This window comes from Alligator mississippiensis, chromosome 1 (assembly GCF_030867095.1).
Source record: "Alligator mississippiensis isolate rAllMis1 chromosome 1, rAllMis1, whole genome shotgun sequence".
NCBI classification, from domain to species: domain Eukaryota; kingdom Metazoa; phylum Chordata; order Crocodylia; family Alligatoridae; genus Alligator; species Alligator mississippiensis.
The window spans coordinates 41,268,238-41,283,478 of NC_081824.1; the positions used below are offsets into that span (position 1 = coordinate 41,268,238).

The 15,241-nt window shown below is 46.5% G+C and overlaps 1 long non-coding RNA gene across 1 annotated transcript in view; it reads left to right on the forward strand.

Moving 5' to 3' along the window:
• Window positions 1-15,241, forward strand: part of LOC132251208 (uncharacterized) — a 549,220-nt gene that overhangs the window by 147,655 nt on the left and 386,324 nt on the right. The window contains exon 3 of the long non-coding RNA XR_009463113.1: window positions 8,649-8,703. This is a non-coding gene — a long non-coding RNA (uncharacterized LOC132251208). The remainder of the gene's footprint in view (window positions 1-8,648; window positions 8,704-15,241) is intronic.

Genomic DNA, 15,241 nt, shown 5'->3' on the forward strand with positions numbered 1-15,241 from the left:
TTTTTTACACTCCTCGGAGAGAGTGCTAAATCAGAGGGCTTTCAGGGTTCATCTTGAGAACTGAGAAACCTAGCGTGACACCTCGTAAATTAAGCAGATCTTTTCTATGCCTAATCAGCCAGGAATACCATCTTTTCTCTTGCTGACCTTTCATATTCCTATAGTTTTAAAGAAAGGAATAGTTTCTTTCTAAAACAATCTGACAGTGTCTAACACCTCTTCAGACTTGCCTTGTTTTAGGCAAATTTCAGTACACTGTGCCATCTAGTTTATAACTCTCATATCTTAAACAACCTTTCGATGCACACATAATAAAAATAGCACTCTGCACTTATGTAGTACCTGCCACTCAAAGCATGTTGCAAATATTCTCTCTCAATACCTGAGAGCAGTATTATATTAGTTTTGATGAATGGGAAAAACAAAGCAAAAAGATGAAGCCCATAATTTTCCGAAGTGGCTTTTAATTCCAGATGCCATTTTTGTGTATAAGTTTAGACACCCAAGGTCCATAAAAGAGTGAATTAAACTCATTGAAAGCTGTGGGCAGTTAGTGTCTAGATCTCAGCAAATCAACCCTGATCACTGCATAGATTGAACTGATAAGCAAGTGAACAGACATTCACTTTTGATTCTTGAAATGCAGCCACTTGCCTGCCATAGCCTAGGCTAGAAGCCAGGGAGTGCTAGACTAGCATGCCTTCCTGCTCGGCTGGAGCAGACAGCTTGGGCCAAGGTAGGCCTGCTCATCCTGAGAGGTGGGGGGGGGGTTGCAGAGAAGGTGCAAAGCATCCTGGGATGCTGGAGGACTATGAGTTAACTTGACTCTGCAGGGGATCTGGGACAGAAGTTCAATAAACGTATTTAACTTAAATCCGTTAAGTCTGATACTACACCTATCCAGGTTTATCTTAAATCAATTTTGGTTATTTTGAAGGCAGTTTGTGTGCACTGAATTTCTGTTGTGTTACAGATTTGAACTGGATTCTGATCACTTATACCAGTTTACGTGTAATTTCTGTCCCTGGCCCAAGCTTCATTAAAAATCTATCACTAAATAATAGAAGTCAGCCGGGCCTGAATAACTTTCACAAAGTCACAGAGCAAGTATATTGGGTGTACATTAAGAATCCATCTTGTGATTCCAGACCATTCATCGTACTGGCTCTTACCTAAACCCCTACCGAAGGTGCATATGCTTACTGAGAGAAGAATGGAATTCTCATTAGTATGTGTTTATTTAGTCATTGTTTTAAAGGTAAATATGTCTAAAGTTCTGTACTGCTGTTTGTTAGGTGTTGTTGTAGGCAAGCCTTCCAAAATTGTTATAGAGATTAATAAATCTCTATAAATGCCAGGCACTTCATCTATGCTATCAGAGTGTGATGATATCAAAAAATATTTTACTCACTTGTCAAACATCACTCAATCTGGATTCATGGGTGAGTAGAAATTTGAAAGGATGTGTAGCTAACAGTAAACAACTGGCCTCATTAGTCCTTATCCAGCAGCCATCAGGCAATCAAAATTTCCACTGAGTTCAGTGCATGTTAGATATGTTTAAGAGCTGAACACCTTGGCCCAGGACTAAGGTACAGACATTCAAAAAGCCTGAGATGAAATTGTTCTAAATTATGTAGGTTTCTCTAAGCAGACTAGGTTATTTCAGTAGCGAGCAGAACTCAAGTTCATCATTTGATGTGGGAGAACACACAGGCTGCCTGAACTGGCCAATGCCAGCATACTGGGGGTTCTCTGCCTCCTACCATGTCCCCTGGGCTCCCTGAGTTGCTGGAGGTTGTCAAGTGCACCCAAATGGCTGGGCCATCCCCGATTGGCTGCTGGGTATGTTGACCATGCCCCCAACCCCTTGTTGCATCATCATGGACCCTCTCCTGCACCCAGCCCTAGGCTTCCAGAAGATCCCCAGAGCAACTGCCCTCCTTCATGACTTGCATGTGCCTCTTCCCAGCCTCCCCACATCCACCACCCATGCCCAAGCAAGAGACCCAGGAGCACTGGTGTCCTGCTTATTGACCTGCACAACTCTTACGGGAAGTCGCGGGACATCACATGTGCCCATCTGGACCTGATGTGGCAACAGGTCACTGTGGCATTTGCCTCCATGCCCCAGTTGCATGGAGGCCTTGGACAGCACCCGCATCGCCATCCTCTGCCTAGCCTAGGACATCCAGGCATTCATCAACTATAAGGGCTACTTCTTCTTCATCATGCAGGGTGTCACTGACCACCAGGACTTCTTCTCTCATGTCTTTGCTGGCTGGGTCGTCAGCACCCATAATGCCCTTGTCTTTCACAACTCCTTGCTCCTCAATTGATGGAGAGTGGGCACTATGCACCTGGGGGCCCCAATTTCATCATCAGTGATATCATCATCCCCCACTCCACATCATCAGGGAACTAGGCTACCACTCATGTCCTGGCTCATGAAGCTCTGTTGGGGAAAGCAGGATCACTGGAAGGAGCACTGCCTGATCAGGGGCTGTATGATGATGGAGTGCTCCTATGGCTGCCTCAAGGTGTGTTGGCAGGCTCTCAGCACATGCCTTGAGGTGGACAAAGAGAACCTGATGTAACTCATTGTTTCTGCATGTGTTCTTCACAACATCTGTGAGACCAGGAGGGAGATCTTCCACAAAGCCTGAGCTAAAGAGACAATGTACTGACTGGGCATGGCAACGCGAGCATACAAAGTGCAGGAGAGGGAGATGGTGAGCCCCCTGCTGATTTTGGGGGTGCCAGCCTTGCAGTGCACAGCAACAGAGTAACCAGATCCATGAAGCCCTGGCTGAATACCTCCTCATCCTTAAAGACCAGGAGTTCTCCCCAGATGAGTAAGGCTGGAGAGGTTTGGGTGCCCCTGCCTGTGCACTGGGCCATGGATCTCCCACCCTAGGCACCTCTGACCCTGCATTCCAGGCACTGTTGCCCATAACTGAGGCTGCCTGGACAGTGTTCCCCTTCCCCTCACCCCCACACTCCCCCCAGGGTTATACACTGAGGTGTGGGGGAATGTGGCCTGAGGAAAATACATGACTCAGTTTATAACATTGTGGTTGCCAAACTTTTCTTGTTTTTAATAAAGAAAACCGGTTGAATGTTGCCCATGGCAGAACTTGGTCCCTCTTTCCAATTAACACAAACTAGCAAACCTTTGGAGGGAATGAGTGAGCTTTGAGAAACGGGCAAAAGAGCATGGAAGGGGCAGTTAGGATGGGGAGGAGGTTGAGGTCAGGGTGAATGCCACAGGTCCTGAACTCAGTAAACATAAAACCTTGGAGAGAAGGCACAGAATAGGGGGCTATAGACCTGACACACTAATTCCCAAACTCAAGAAGCCACTCCTGGCTAGAAGGACTACAGGCTCTCTGCAGGAGGTAGCACTAGTGCCAGTCAGGGGCATCATAGGTGGACACAAAGCAATTGAGGACCCTGGCCATAAACTCCCTATCCTGGTGTCTTGCCTCTGCTAGCTCTGCGGTGCTGTGGCTTGCCTCCTCTAAACAGCAGGGGGCCATCTCAACCCCCTGGTCCTGTGTCTTGACAGCCCAGGTGTACACATCCGACAGCCTGAGCATATCCCCCCTGCACATCTAGAGTCTCTCCTCATGCCAGTCCCACAGCTGGTGCCAGGAGTCAGTTGTGCATGTACAGAACTTGGAGGTGGCAGCCAAGGCCTGCAGCATCTCTTTGTTCCTTCTTCAATGCCTTCTATGAACACCCATCATGCACCCAGCCTTAAGCTACCATTCTGTCCATGTGCCATGTCCACCATTCTGCCCATGAGCCATCCTTCCTCACACAGGTGTGGTCTCTGCAATCAGCCAGCAGAGAGCCTTTGCATGAAGTTCCAATTTTTGCTGATAAAATGAAGTATTAAAGATAAAATAAAGTATTAGACCCTCTCAGCACTCACCTGGGCACTCACATGGAGACACTGAGGGAGCTATGGTGAATCCCCTGCCTAGACCCTTTTCCTACCCAGGGCTGGAAGCCATGCTGCTGATCTCCACCATGCACAGCTAGAGCGGGGCCTTGGCTGCCCTGGGGGTGGCAGCCATCCCTGCAGTGGGGCAAGGACAGGTTGCTGGGGAAGGAGGGCCTGGGTCCTTCTGCAGTCACTGTGATGGACACCTTCTCCACTCCCTCAGAGGATCCCCTGGGAACTCGGACCATACCTGGAGTGGGCAGGAACTGACCACTCTGGGGAATGCCAGCAGAAGTCTTTTTCCCCTGTCCTTCCCTTTCACGAGAGGTAATTCAGCACTGGGCCCTGTGGGAGCAGCACTTATGTCTTGACATGGCCCTGGTGAGACTCCACTGGGAGAGCAAAATGCTTATGCTGCCCTCTTCCCCTGTGCTTTCCTTACAGGAGAGACAGTTTGGCTTTGCATCCCTGCCACACCAGGTCTTCACTCCTGACATTCCCTTGGTGAGAGTTGGTTAGGCCCAGAGGGATGTACTTTTCCACTACTTCTGGGAGACCCCCAGTCATTATGCTGTGCTCCTGCTGCAGGATAGGGTCTCCCAGGAAGTACTCGGCAGCTGGAGGGGGCTGTCTGCTGTGACAGCACACCAGTGAAGCCCAGGTTGCACTCAATGTAAGAATGCACATATGGTGCTATTGTGGCTCTGCAATGATGAGCTGACACCCTCAGATGAGTTCACCATTGCCACCACTATTGACATGCTGCTGAGCCCAGAACTGGACCCCGGGAGTGGTTTTCCAGACACCGGTCACCTAATAAGTGTCCTGCCATGCATCACATTTGGCTTTCCAGCACTGTTCTTTTATTAATACTCCAGGAGGAGGTGGGGGAGGAGTTAATTTACTATTAGGGGTTGTGGAGTGGGAGGGTCTGGGGCCAGGGTGCGGCCACAATTGCAGAAGTTGGGGTGGGGATTGCTTTTGTTCCAGGGTTTGGGATAGGGTATGGGCCATCCAGGACAGAGATGGGGCTATGGCTGCAGGAGTGGGGGTGGAGGCTGTCTGGGGAGGTCAGTACAATGACTACCTGCACCAAGAGACTTGGACTCAAGTGGTGCTCATGGACTTTACCCACATATTGGGTCAGAGGGGAGGAGGAAAGTACTAAAGTGCAACTTGCCAGCCTCTCCAGGTGCACAACTCAGGAGTCACCTTGGCAGCGGGAACAGATTGGCTGAGATAACAGTTCTCATGTGGGACTCCTGTCATCACATCAGTGCCTTTCTTGGACTGAAAGGGAAGCAGGGAGGGAGGAAGTGGGGTTGTTTTGAAAGGGGGAATTTTTCTCATTCCTGCTGTATTGCAACTCTAGTAGTTCTCATAGACAGATGCATCTTCTGTCCCTGACTCCTCTGCCACGTGGGCACGTGGGCTGTGGCAGGGTGCTGAGATGCCTGCTGCCAAACAGGGCAGGGTGCTGAGCTGTCAGTGAGGCGCAGCTTTATTGGGAAGCCCCAGGAGAGGGGGTCACACATTGGGAAGCCCCAGGAGAGGGGACAGAGCAAGACAGGGTCGCGCAGGGCCCAGAGAGGGGAAAAAGGGGGCCGGATTATAACAAGGCCCAGACTGAACAGAGTCAATTCCATCGGTGAGGCGTGGGCTGCAGTGTAGGGGAGGAAATGGAGCCGCAGATAGCGCCCCCTGGCATTGGGGCAGTAAAAGGGAACCTCCCGCTAATTAACATCAATTAACCAATTAACAGCAAGGCGTGGCAGAAGAGAAGGCGGGCGGTTGCCCCAGGAACAGGTGTGCGGGCCACGTTTAGATCAGCCCAGAGCAGATACTTGTTACAAAGGCCCTGAGAGATAAGGCAGGGAGATGTGAATGAGGCAGATGTATGTTCCCATAGAATGGGAGATGGGCTGCTAACTGTCTGAGGCCAGGAGGAGGGGAGCCTGGCACCTTGGCTGCGCTCCAGGATGGGAGGGAGGGGGGGGGGGCGCTGGTCTGCCCAGTGCTGAAAGACAAAAACCTTTCAAGAACCTAGTGCCCTCCCCCATCCCCTACTATGAGTGGGCAGGGTGGGGTGATTCACCCTACACTAATGCCCCACCATCCCTCCACTGCCACCAAGCTCCAACACCTTTCTGGGCTTCTTGGCCACAGCAACCTGAGAGAGGGCTGTGACTGTTGGGGTGGCCTGTAGTAGCTGTGGTTCCCCCTTCCTCCCCTTCTTGCCGCAATCCCCCAGGGAACCATGTATCCTCCAAGGCCTATGACCGTCATACCATATGGAGTGAGGGCAAGCCTTACCTTCCTGGGCTCCACAGTGTCTTTGCTCAGTGCCTGAGTCATCATCAGGAGTCTGGGGAGGACTGACTGTGCTTCTGTAGTGGCTGCTGTGCTGGTAGTGGGATGCGGGGGTTGCGTTCTGCATCGCTGGGGGTGGGATAGTGAGGAGGTGTTGGAGGAATGGATCCGGAACAACCACAGCAGCAGTGGGGGGGAATGGTGTCCTGGGGCCTGTGCGCTTGAATGTGGTCTGCAGGATTGAGGACCAGGATGGAGGGGGCCACCCATGAGAGAAGGGCATGGACTTAGACTCCAGGTCCTGGGTCCCAATGGCTGTGGCATCAGCGCTGTCCCCCAGCTCCTGTGCGCCATGCTCCCTGCTCTTTGATATACCTTAGAAAAAGTCAATGGAGCTGTTTCCATTGCAGGTGCACCTTGGCTCCCACATTGTGTGATGATGTGGGGACCAGCACCAACAGAGTGGACTCTTTATGGGCCAGCTCCATCATCTGTGCTCTTGCCCTGTGGTCCCTGGGGACATGTTCTTGGGCACTCAGTTTTCCCATTCTCCCAGGGCCTTCCTGTGCCTCCTTCTCCAGTGTGGTCCCTGCTGGTGTCTCTGGTCCCCTGCTGGTGTGATGAGATCTTGTGTGTGAAATCTTGAGGGACATGTCCTTAGCAAGGAAGTGGGGACAGATCCTTGTAGAAGGTCATGGTCTGCCTTCTGGCCCTGGACATTTTGTTGGGACATGCACATGTCTATACTTACTCTTCATCTACTTGGTCTTAATGCACTGCTGCTCCCAGTTGCTTTTGTGGCCCCACACCTGCATCTGATGGGCAGTGAACTTGAATACATCTCTGTTGTGGTGCGCTTTTTGGAGACGGTGCTGGGTCTCCTCCTTGTCCAAGCTGACAATGAAATCCCTCATCTTCCCAGTCATATGACTGGGGTTGGGTAGAGGAAGAGGATGAGATGGGGTCATCCATGGTCTGTGGCAGTGCCTGTGGGGTCTCCGCAGGTGTAGGTGGGACAGATGGGTTTGTGGCTGTGAGAGGGTAGATGGAAGAATGGAAGGAAGGATGGAAGTGTGGGTGGATGGGAGGAGTGGAGGATGCATGAGGGTGCAGGTCCTGGCAAATGACTCTCCCTCTCACTGTATCTGGGTGTGGCCCCTGGTCCAGCATGACTGGGGCTCCACTGGTCAGGCTACCTCCACAACCTTGAACTTTTTAGGGGCTTCCAGCAGACACCCTGTGATTCTGGCAATGCTCTATGCCCCAGCCTGGAATCTCCAGTGTCCTCTGTCTGCAACACAGAAACAGCTGGCCATGCGTCATCTGGTCTTGAAGTTTCCAGAGGCATCTGCCTGCTTGTCCCAATTTGGATGTTCAATGCCACTCCCACCCTCACTTCTTCATCCTAGTACTCTGTGACCCTTTCAGCAAGCCAGGTGCCTGTGAGCCAGGTACCTGCTGGCAGTGGCCAAGCCATGGAGGCCAAAGAGTTGCCTCCATACAGGTAGTCCTGATGTTCTTCCCTCTGCCACCCCACACTATCAGAGGTGAGCCGCCTGCACTGGCTCCTGCACTGCACTGCTTCCTGCTCATGGGGGTCTGTGCTGGGGTCCAGGTGACAGGTTGCCTGGTTCTGGCTACTGAGATGGTTTGTGCAGGAGCCAGGGGTGTGATCTGTGAGGCTGCACCTGTGCACAGGGGTTCTCCTGGACTCCATGTCAGGTCTGTTTCTGGGTGTTTTGTGATGGGATATTGGGGCATGGCTTGGAGTCATGGGTCCCAGGGTGCATGCAGGGAACACAGAAGTCTCTGTTTCCCTCCCTGCTACCCTCCAGCCCGCCCCTCGCTATCTGCTTGTGGATGATAGCTGGCTGCATACAGAACAAGGTGGGGCTGGGGACCGAGGTTTTGTTGGCTTAGACTTGGGAGAACCCAGGGACATGCCCAGCTGTGCACTTGGCTAGAGCAGCCAAGCATGGACTGAGTTCCAGCACATCTCCTAGTGAGGTGGGGGCTGGTGGGGGCCCACAGAGGATCGAGGGGTCCCAGCAGACCACAACTTGACTCAATAGGGAATCTGGTATAGAAGTTCAATGCACCAGACTAACCTAATTCACATAACTTTGAGTGCACATCAGTCCAGGACTATCTTAGGCTAGGTTCCGTCATTTTCAGTCTGATCTATCTACCCCAAACTTCTGTTTGTTTGATTTATGATCACTTAGTCTGAATTATGTGTAACAGCTGTACCTAGCCTAAAAGGGATTTGTTGTAGTATCATAAGAACTGTTTACCAAATATTTATAACAAATGTTGTTTTTTGTAATGGTTGTTTTTCTTCCAATAGTTATAAGACATTAATTGTCTTTTTGTTTCTGTATTGCAATAGGTTCTGCCTGGCATACTGCAAAAGCACTGCTGTATTTTACCGGACAGGAATACAGGTAAACATTAATTTTCCTTTTTGTGGGGAGGGATAATGTACTAATATATTTTTGTCTTGAAGTACAAGGAAATGTGGAAGTGAAATTATGTAAGTTTGAGAGGATTTCTTATTTGTTTTTTCTCTAGATTGGAGATCAAAAATAACTGAGAAGTGAAAAATTAGGTATTTGTTTCAAAGTGAGTCGATTCATGTATTTTAAATTATATGTTTTCAGTTGATTAAGTAGGATTAGAGATAGCATACAATTTTTGGATATTATCTTTGTAGGAAAACGTTACCATTTCTTGCCTTCTAAAGATGCATATCATAATTTTTAAACTATTCTGATTGTTAATTATGAAAATGTGTTTCTGCCTCAGAAAAGGTTCAGTCCTGGGTCTGTTTCCTATTAGGTTCTGTTGGTTTTCAGGTAGACACATAAGCCATATAAATGTGATCAGTGTATCTGTTTTAAAGCTGTTTCTCAATACAGAGAGGAATATAATGGAAGAGAGTTTGTAATGATGGCATTGAGTAACTCCTTAATGTGTAAAGATAATTTGAAGTGGTAAGTTTGTGACTTTTGCACAAAGAGAATAAATGTCAAGGTGAGAAAGTGTGCAGGAAGAAAGATTTGACATACTATCTTTTTTTGTTGTTTTGTTTTTTACAGAAAAAGCAAACAATCAATTTCATATACTTTTATTTCATAGTAAACTCTTGCAGCAGTTTTAAAGCTTGAAGTGTTTATAAACTTGATTATCTTTACAAATCTAGTGGTAGTAGTTGAATGTGATTTATATGATGTGAACAATTTGAAGGGAAAAATTCAGAGAGGTGGAAAACTAAGAATCTCCTTTTTATAATCTGCTGAATAGAATAAGGTATCAAGTGCCTGAGGCCGTTATGTTCTCCCAGAAATAACTAAAATTTATAATAAACTCAATTTGTTTCCCAACCCAATTTTACTAGGTTTGCGTATAGAAGTTGCACCTCACATGATTGTTTGTAAAATTCAACCTATATGGCCATATCGAGGCAAGCGGGTACATTTGGTTCCCTGGGGACAAGTAGCAGTGGTGCACCTTGCACTGCAACTACTTGTCCTCAGGGAACGCCCATTCTGCGTGCACTTTGGTGCATGGCACATTACACCAGGGGCAGTAGGGGAGGCTGGGGGCAGCACTGTGCTAGCCCCAGCAGCCTTACCTAGGGCTCTGGGGTCCTCCTGGGGCTGCAGCAGTGGCGCTCCTGTTGGGCGGGGCCTGGCTGGCAGCCACAGTATGGCTCTGGGCAGTCCAGCTCCACTTTTCAGTGGCACAGGTTCCCGGTACATGCACTGCTCTGTTTTTTTTTCCTCCTGTGGTTTTATTTGAACCCTGGATATCCAGGGGTCAAAAAAACTTGTGGAAAAAACATGGAGCAGTTCACAGATGGGCAACATGTGCTCTTGCAGCAGGGAGATCACCTGACTGTGCAGTATGTGGCACTGCAGATACGTTTGCAGTGCCACATGCCACACGTCCATGCTTGTCTGGACACACCCTATATGTTTAAAATGTTATGTGACTCACGACTATGCTATAGTAATTAAAAATGATCTAAAATTTAATTTCCATATTCATTTGTGAAGAAGTGAGATACATGGTAAGAAAGGCTAACCACACCTTGTCATGCATCTATAGATGCATCACAAGCAGGTCCAGGGAGGTGATCCTTCCCCTCTATGCAGCACTGGTCAGGCCGCAGTTGGACTACTGCGTCTGTCCCAGCCACCTGTGGAGGGTTAGGGATTGAGAGTGTGGTAGGAGGGGTAGAAAGGTAAGAAAGGTTTATTGACTTAACAAACACACAACTACGCATAAATGATAATACTACAATGACAGACAATAATAGTTCGTGTCGGCAACTTATTGGCAGTCCCCTTTGATGCCTGATCTACAACAAGTTCCTCTTCTGCAAAGCTCAGCAAAGTCAGACATCCCCAATCAGCGCTGTCCAACGGGTACCGGGAAGGACCCTGTTATTCAGTCCTCAGGCTCCTCAAGATCCACGGGCCCACCGAATCCAAGTCAGCAGCTGATCTTAAATCAGGAGCTTCTTTTACAGAGCTGCATCTTCCTTTTAAATGATTTCCAGATGTGCCAGCCACTTTATAACTTCTGAGCTATGCTGATAACTTACAGCCATCCAGATTCACCCATTATAATTATTCTTAGGACTGACCAATAGCAGTACAAGCCTTGCATTCTTCTGATAAGGTTAATTTTTACTATGCCACAGGGCCTACCACTACTTCTACAAGGCCTTGCTAAATTTACTAGGCCTCATTACTCTTTGACTTTAATTAGGCTCTTAACAACAACATATAGCTTAATATCTGAACAAGTGACAGAAAAAACACTTGTTCTAATTTTCACAGAGCTTTCAGCAAGCAGTTTTATCACACAGACACAATTTCAGTGGCACTGGTCAGGCTACAGTTGGAGTACTGCATCCAGTTCTTGGCACCGCACTTCAAGAGGGATGTGGCTAACCTTGAGAGGGCCAGAAGAGGGCCACTTGCATGGTCAGGGGGCAGCAGGCCAGGCCCTACAAAGATAGACTAAATGGCCTGAATCTATTCAGCCTCCACAAGAGAAGATTGAGAGGGAATCTGGTGGCCATCTATAAACTCATCAGGGGGGACCAGCAGAAAACAGGTGAGGCTCTGTTCCCCCAGGCACCACCTGGGATAACAAGGAATAGCGGCCACAAATTGATTGAGAGCAGGTTCAGGCTTGATATCAGGAGACATTACTTTATGGTTAGGGCTGTCAGGCTCTGGAATGGGCTCCCAAGGGAGGTGATGCTCTCCCCTACCTTGGGAGTCTTCAAGAGGAGGTTGGATAGATATCTGGCTGGGGTGTTATGATTTCAGCGCTCGTTCCTGCCCAGGGTAGGGAATCAGACTTGACAATCTGTTCAGGTCCCTTCTGACCTAGAAACTATGAAAGACAAATAACTTGTTTTAATTTCCAGAACTTTGAAAGATGTTAGTTACATGAATATAAACTAAGTATCTTCCTATACTGAAGTACAGGATATTTATAAAGTCCTTGTGCAACCGTTAACTTTAATAACTTTGTATATACACATGATATAAGCAAACTGTAAATGGCGATTGAAAACATAATTCATTAAGTTTTTTAGCATAGTATTAGCTATGCATAGGGTAAGGATCACAAATGCAATTCATGAAATCACTTAGCAGCAACTGGAAAATGTTTTCTATGAGTTGGAAAATCAGATTTGAATGATGTATCACAAAAGATGGTGGTTATGTTGAAGTCTGGAAATTTGAGCTCTATTGTGTTGAAACTTAATGAATTATGCTTTCAATCACCATTTATAATTTGCTTCTATCATTTGTACATCCAAAATTATTAAAGTTTAAAGTTGCACAAGGACTTTTTCTCAGAAGTACAGGATGTTTAAAAACTCTGCAAAATGTGGGATCACATTGCATTCTGTGTCTGTCACTGCATGTTTCATCTTTATCTGTACAACTTCATCTTGATCCTGTTCCCACTGAAGCTGATGGCAAAACTCCTGGTGACTTGTGCATAATTGTACCCAATGGTAAAATTAGTGTTGGGGACCTTCTCCAACTGACTTCTGAAATTCAGACTACTTATTTATGTGTCTAAATTTATACTTGGTGAACCTTGGGCCTCTATTTTTAAAAATCTTAGCCTAAGCTTTTTAAGACAACAACCTGTTGTTTGTCTGAGACAGTTCGTTTGCTGTACAGTGAATACCACATACATGGATAGTATTCTGTAAATAACTACAGCCTTCTGTGATTGCAAATTCACCTTTCAGTACAAATTGTATATACTTGCATGGATGGTATTGTCACACTACTTCTTGCTATTTAAATACAGTTTAGAACTGCCAGATGTGTCCACAATGTTCTGTCTTCCTGAACAATGCATAATATAATGAAAGACAAAGTAGTTTAGCAAACATAATTTTTATTGCTTTTTTTCTTGGAGAAAATATGACCATAAGAAAGAGACAAGTTACAAATGCAATAGCTGCACCCTGGTGACTAGAGGCATAATTCTCAACTAGGCTGCCACAAGGGTGCTGTATGGAGAGACGAGGAGATATAAGCTAGATAAGCGGAGGCTCTGGTGAGGAGATACATGTCATCCCTTCCAGTCATTCCTCCTCCCAGCACTCACTGGTAGTCTTTTCTCTGCCCCTCTTCAAGCAACTAAGTACTGTAATAAATAAATTAGTTTTTGAGATGGGATGCCTCCTGGTCCACAGAAGTTAAGAAGGGATTTACAGTCTAAAAAGGTTGAGAACCACTGGATTAGAGGGTTAACCACCCTTCGGTGAGTGTTGTGAGTTGACTTAATTTCAAATCTTTTGCCAGAATTTTGTAGTTTTAGAGAAGTCTATTTTCAATTAGTGGAGGTTAGACTGGACATTTGGTTAGATCAAACATGAGAGCTTCAGGGAGGGGCACTGTATAAATGGACCCAGAAATGGATTATAACCTCATTCCTTAATGTCTCTCTTGTTCCTGAGGGGGAAGAGCTAACTGCATTGCTAACAACAACAACAAAAAAAGATTAAATTCATCATTTTATCCTGGCACAGCTCGTTTAGCTTTACCATTTCCCATCATCACCTCGTCTTTCTAATGAATGGATGTTTGGGTTGTGCTTATAAAGTTTGGGGCAGTGTTCAGATTAGGATCAATTTTCTATTGAAAAAGCAAAAAGGAAGAAATAGGCTGACTGGAAGAGAGTAAGTAGGAGAACTACATAAAATAAGCCACACAACTCTAAAGAAGCAAACCATTACAGTGAGATGCTGAGAATAAAGACAAGTGAGAGCGACTGATAGAGAATGCAGATATTAAAAGAAAGAGAAGCCAAGAAGCTAAAAAATGATGTAAATACTGGGCCCTAAGGGAAAACATTTAAAGACAGAAGAGAAAAAAGAATAAGGACCTTAGCATATGAGCCAAAAGAGATGCAAAACAGTATTAGGGGGGAAAAACAGTCTGTAGCACAGTAATAGAATCCACATTTGTTTTCATTTACACTCTAGTAGTTAAAATACTGAAGTGGTAAAGATTAATTTTCAGTGAATTTTGACACAATGTTTTTTAAATAATGCAATTGTTATACAATCAACACATGCAAGGTATTATAGTGTTACTCAAACTGCTCCCGTTGTAAATGCATGCTAGTTTCCTCAATGAATTTATTTTAAACTGTTTCTTACATAGCTGTAAAAATACACTCCAGGCACAGCAGCTTCTGTGAATGCACTGCGCAAAACCTCCAAGAGGCATATACCTTGAAAATACAGAACTGAGTATTTACCGGGGCTTACTCCCATACTAGTAGATGTATATGAAAATACTAGCAAATGTTTCAAAGAGATCCTTTCTCAGAAGACACTGTTGTGGCAGGGATAGTCCTAACTAACAAGCTCCAAGAAGAAAGACAATGGAAATGGAAAGAATTGATCTAGGGAATAAATATTAGGCCTGTGCAAAGTGGCAAGTATTCAATTCAGATTCAGCCAATTTGGGGGAACAGTGATTTGGTTCAGCACTTCGAGTCACTGTCTCTATTCAATTTGGCCGAATCAGATTTGGAGATTTGGCTGCTGAATCAGCCGATTCGGCCATAGCCTATAATGGGTAATCACTAAAATACCTATAACTTTGTCATTTTTCTGCAGATTTGGATGAAAACAGTGAGGGGGGACCTGGTGGCCATCTATAAACTCAACAGGGGGGACCAGCAGGGTTTGGGAGAGACCCTCTTCCCCCTAGCGTCCCCTGGGGTAACAAGGAATAACGGCCACAAATTGTTAGAAAGTAGGTTTAGACTAGACGTCCGAAGGCACTACTTCACAGTCAGGGCGGCTAGGATCTGGAACCAACTTCCAAGGGAAGTGGTGATGGCTCCTACCCTGGGGGTCTTTAAGAGGAGGCTTGACGTCTACCTGGCTGGAGTCATTTGAGCCCGGTTTTCTCCCCTGCCCAGGGGAGGGGGGTTAGACTTGATGATCTACAAGGTCCCTTCTGATCCTACTTCTGTGAAACTCTGGCCCAGAGAACTTTAGGTGAGTGTCACTTCTGTGCCAGCTTTATAAGCTTTACAAATGCCTTATTTTCAATTGCCTTTCATCTCATATTGAACAACATCTTATACTAGAACAAGCTGGATTTAAACCAGGCAAGTCCTGCATTAGCCAAATACTAAACATCACCTGGCATATAGGTGATGGATTTCAGACAGGGATAATAACAGGTGTTGTGTTTTGTAGACCTATCGTGGCATATGACACAGTCAACCACCAAAACCTGCTTGCCAAATTCTACAATTCATAGATTCATAGATGTTAGGGTCGGAAGGGACCTCAATAGATCATCGAGTCAGACCTCCTGCATAGGCAGGAAAGAGTGCTGGGTCTAGATGACCCCAGCTAGATGCTTATCTAACCTCCTCTTGAAGACCCCCAGGGTAGGGGAGAGCACCACC